This window comes from Triticum urartu, chromosome 4A, assembly GCF_056163025.1.
Source record: "Triticum urartu cultivar PI428250 chromosome 4A, HENAU_Tu73, whole genome shotgun sequence".
In the NCBI taxonomy this organism is placed as follows: Eukaryota; Viridiplantae; Streptophyta; class Magnoliopsida; order Poales; family Poaceae; genus Triticum; species Triticum urartu.
In genome coordinates, this window is record NC_141876.1 from 615,399,804 (window position 1) to 615,404,460 (window position 4,657).

Genomic DNA, 4,657 nt, shown 5'->3' on the forward strand with positions numbered 1-4,657 from the left:
CGGTGATCCCTCCTACAACAACTATCCTACCGGAGCTGCCTACGCTGGACGAAGACCTGCTTCCGTTTCAAGTTCCTGAGAAGCTCCTGGATCGGCGGACAGTGCAGCGCGGGGCGCGTCAAGTGGAACAAGCGCTGGTGAAATGGTCTGGTTTCCCCGACTCTCTGTCGTCCTGGGAGGATGTCATTCCCCTGCAGACGCGTTTTCCGCGAGCCCTGGCTTGGGGGAAAGCTTAGGATAAAGGGGGAGGAAATGTCACGGGCCTTACTACTGCCCAAGACCGGCCTGTCCGCCAGGAACCAGCCCAAGGACGGCCCAGGCGGGAGAGGAGGCCCAGCAGCCGCTACGATGGCCCAAGTTGGAGCAAGTGACCTAGCTATATAAGCGTGTGCGTGTGGAGTGGAGGGGCAAGAAAGAACAGAACCCCGAACCGGCCGCCTGTGGCGTTATCCCCTTCCCATCTCCGGCTCTCACTCTCCGATCCCCTTGCTGCTACCCAAATTCATCATTTGTACCCGGATATGTAGTGTACTGGTTAGTAGATGGAATAGAGAGAGTTGAGGATCAAATCAATTCTACACCAGTGGACGATCTAGGAAATGTATACACAAGGACAAAAGATGAACTCAGATAGAGATATTTAGAAAAGACTACTGAAGTGCTAGCATTTCTTCTTCCGTAATACAGTACGAGAGTAGTACAATACGCCAGCATAAGTCGGGTTATTGCACAACAGTAAACACCGACTAGTTAAATTGAGACTGACATGACTCTTACAGGATACTCGATAAACCCGCACTGCCATCCATACGGGTAGTTTATTCTGCCATATGCGTATACACGTACTCGACATGACTGCACCGATGAGCACTGCCGTCTTTGCGGTCGCCGGCCGCTGCTTACCGTGGATAGCTGCACGGTTTCAGGCGTCGGTCCAGGTGACGGGGACCTCGCCGATGTCGGTGTTGAGCCGGAGCGCCTTCCACACGGCGGCGGAGGCGTCCACGATGCTGTCCTTGCATCCTTTGCTGGAGTCGCACTCGTCCACCACCTTTGCCTGTGCGGTGCGCCCGTTCTGCTCGCTGGTGATGCGGATCATCTTCAGGCACCGGCGGCCGCCCCCGTACCAGCGGGTGGACAGCGCCACGATCATTTCCTTGTTGCTGTGGTACTTGTCGTCGCACTCCGACGGCCCCCCGCCGTCCTGGCCTTTCTCGAACCCATTCAGCGTCATCACGCCGTGGTGCTGTGCCACGGCGCATAACGTGGACACTTGCAGTAGTATCACCAGCATGGCAGCGAACCCAAGGTTGGTGATGGCCATTGCTAAGCTTCTCCCTATGCTTATTTGCTGGCCTTTTCAATTGACTTGCCGTCGGTGGGTGTAGTATACTGATGGGTTGTGGGCTGGCTAGCTTTATATAGGCGCCATCCATTATAGTATTCACTATCTCGCTGTGCCTACTTGCCTACCCCAACTTCTAACATCCAACCACCAACAACTCGGACGCGGATTTTTGGAGCATCTGCACCCCTGCCGCGTTATCCTGTGTGTTGGCATCAGCTACTGAACCTCGCCTAGGCTGTCCACTTTTGTTCGCTTATGCCCACCAAGCATATGGACGCAAGCCCGTGACTTGGTCAGACAAACACCATCTATTAAGCTACACCTGATGGCAAATTCATGTATTATTAATCTAACACATTTTGTGCAATGCGCATCTCCAATTGTTTAGTGTATTTTGTCCCCGTTGGTATCTGCAGTTTGTAACAACACTTTCAGACTGCCATTAGAACGGAACTTAATGCAGTGTAAATCTGCATTTTGTATCAAAGGATTCAGAGTGCAAAAAGATCGAAACTTAATGCCGTGTATATCTGCATTTTTGGCTGGCACAATACATTCAGACAGCCATGATACGGGAGTTTCCTACATGCACACGGCCATGTCATTTGCATCCCCATTCAGACAGCCATGAGTCCATACCTGCATCGTGACGAAGAAGGATGGACTTGAACTCGGTTCTTGCTATCTGCCTCCCGCCGGCGCCGGAGATTACACGCGGTGGTGCGCTTCGGGCGCAGATCTGTACAGCGGTTGATTCACCTCCTCCTCCCTACTCAGCAACTGATAGTGCAGCTACTCTGATCCGTTTCTTCTCCATGCTTAATCTCAAAAGAATCCGCTGTTGGAAATATGCCCTAGAGGCAATAATAAATTAGTTATTATTATATTTCCTTGTTCATGATAATCGTTTATTATTCATGCTAGAATTGTATTGATACGAAACTCAGATACATGTGTGGATACATAGACAACACCATGTCCCTAGTAAGCCTCTAGTTGACTAGCTCGTTGATCAATAGATGGTTACGGTTTCCTGGCCATGGACATTGGATGTCGTTGATAACGGGATCACATCATTAGGAGAATGATGTGATGGACAAAGACCCAATCCTAAGCCTAGCATAAGATCATGTAGTTCGTATGCTAAAGCTTTTCTAATGTCAAGTATCATTTCCTTAGACCATGAGATTGTGCAACTCTCGGATACCGTAGGAGTGCTTTGGGTGTGCCAAACGTCACAACGTAACTGGGTGGCTATAAAGGTACACTACAGGTATCTCCGAAAGTGTCTGTTGGGTTGGCACGAATCGAGACTGAGATTTGTCACTCCGTGTGACGGAGAGGTATCTCTGGGCCCACTCGGTAGGACATCATCATAATGTGCACAATGTGATCAAGGAGTTGATCACGGGATGACGTGTTACGAAACGAGTAAAGAGACTTGCCGGTAACGAGATTGAACAAGGTATCGGGATACCGACGATCGAATCTCGGGCAAGTATCATACCGCTAGACAAAGGGAATTGTATACGGGATTGATTAAGTCCTTGACATCGTGGTTCATCCGATGAGATCATCGTGGAACATGTGGGAGCCAATATGGGTATCCAGATCCCACTGTTGGTTATTGACTAGAGAGTCATCTCGGTCATGTCTGCATATCTCCCGAACCCGTAGGGTCTACACACTTAAGGTTCGGTGACGCTAGGGTTATAGAGATATTAGTATGCGGTAACTCGAAAGTTGTTCGGAGTTCCGGATGAGATCCCGGACGTCACGAGGAGTTCCGTAATGGTCCGGAGGTAAAGAATTATATATAGGAAGTGCTATTTCGGCCATCGGGACAAGTTTCGGGGTCACCGTTATTGTATCGGGACCACCGGAAGGGTCCCGGGGGTCCACCGGGTGGGGCCACCTGCCCCGGGGGCCACATGGGCTGTAGGGGGTGCGCCTTGGCCTATATGGGCCAAGGGCACCAGCCCCAAGAGGCCCATGCGCCAAGAGAAGAGGGAAAGGAAGAGTCCTAAAGGGGGAAGGCACCTCCGAGGTGCCTTGGGGAGGAGGGACTCCTCCCCTGGCCGCACCCTTCCTTAGAGGAAGGGCCAAGGCTGTGCCTCCCCGCTCTCCCTTGGCCCTATATATAGTGGGGGGAAGGGAGGGCAGCCCAACCTGAGCCCTGGCGCCTCCCTCTCCCTCCCATGACACATCTCCCTCCTCCCGCAGCGCTTGGCGAAGCCCTGTTGGAATCCCGCTACTTCCACCACCACGCCGTCGTGCTGCTGGATCTCCATCAACCTCTCCTTCCCCCTTGCTGGATCAAGAAGGAGGAGACGTCGCTGCTCCGTACGTGTGTTGAACGCGGAGGTGCCGTCCGTTCGGCGCTAGGATCATCGGTGATTTGGATCACGACGAGTACGACTCCATCAACCCCGTTCTCTTGAACGCTTCCGCGCGCGATCTACAAGGGTATGTAGATCCACTCCTCCCTCATTGCTAGATGACTCCATAGATAGATCTTGGTGACACGTAGGAAAATTTTGAATTTATGCTACGTTCCCCAACAGTGGCATCATGAGCTAGGTCTATGCGTAGTTTCTATGCACGAGTAGAACACAAAGTAGTTGTGGGCGTTGATTTTGTTCAATATGCTTACCGTTACTAGTCCAATCTTGATTCGGTGGCATTGTGGGATGAAGCGGCCCGGACCGACCTTACACGTACTCTTACGTGAGACTGGTTCCACCGACTGACATGCACTAGTTGCATACGGTGGCTAGCGGGTGTCTGTCTCTCCCACTTTAGTCGGATCGGATTCGATGAAAAGGGTCCTTATGAAGGGTAAATAGCAATTGGCATATCACGTTGTGGTTTTTGCGTAGGTAAGAAACGTTCTTGCTAGAAACCCATAGCAGCCACGTAAAACATGCAAACAACAATTAGAGGACGTCTAACTTGTTTTTGCAGGGTATGCTATGTGATGTGATATGGCCAAAAGGATGTGATGAATGATATATGTGGTGTATGAGATTGATCATGTTCTTGTAATAGGAATCACGACTTGCATGTCGATGAGTATGACAACCGGCAGGAGCCATAGGAGTTGTCTTTATTTATTTATGACCTACGTGTCAACATAAACGTCATGTAATTACTTTGCTTTATTGCTAACCGGTAGCCATAGAAGTAGAAGTAATAGTTGGCGAGACAACTTCATGAACACACGATGATGGAGATCATGGTGTCATGCCGGTGACGATGATGATCATGGAGCCCCAAGATGGAGATCAAAGGAGCTATATGATATTGGCC

General features: G+C 50.6%; 1 pseudogene; it reads right to left on the reverse strand.

The window, feature by feature from the left end:
* Window positions 1-637: 637 nt before the first annotated feature.
* Window positions 638-1,404, reverse strand: LOC147977380 (putative ripening-related protein 6 pseudogene; annotated as a pseudogene).
* Window positions 1,405-4,657: the final 3,253 nt, after the last annotated feature.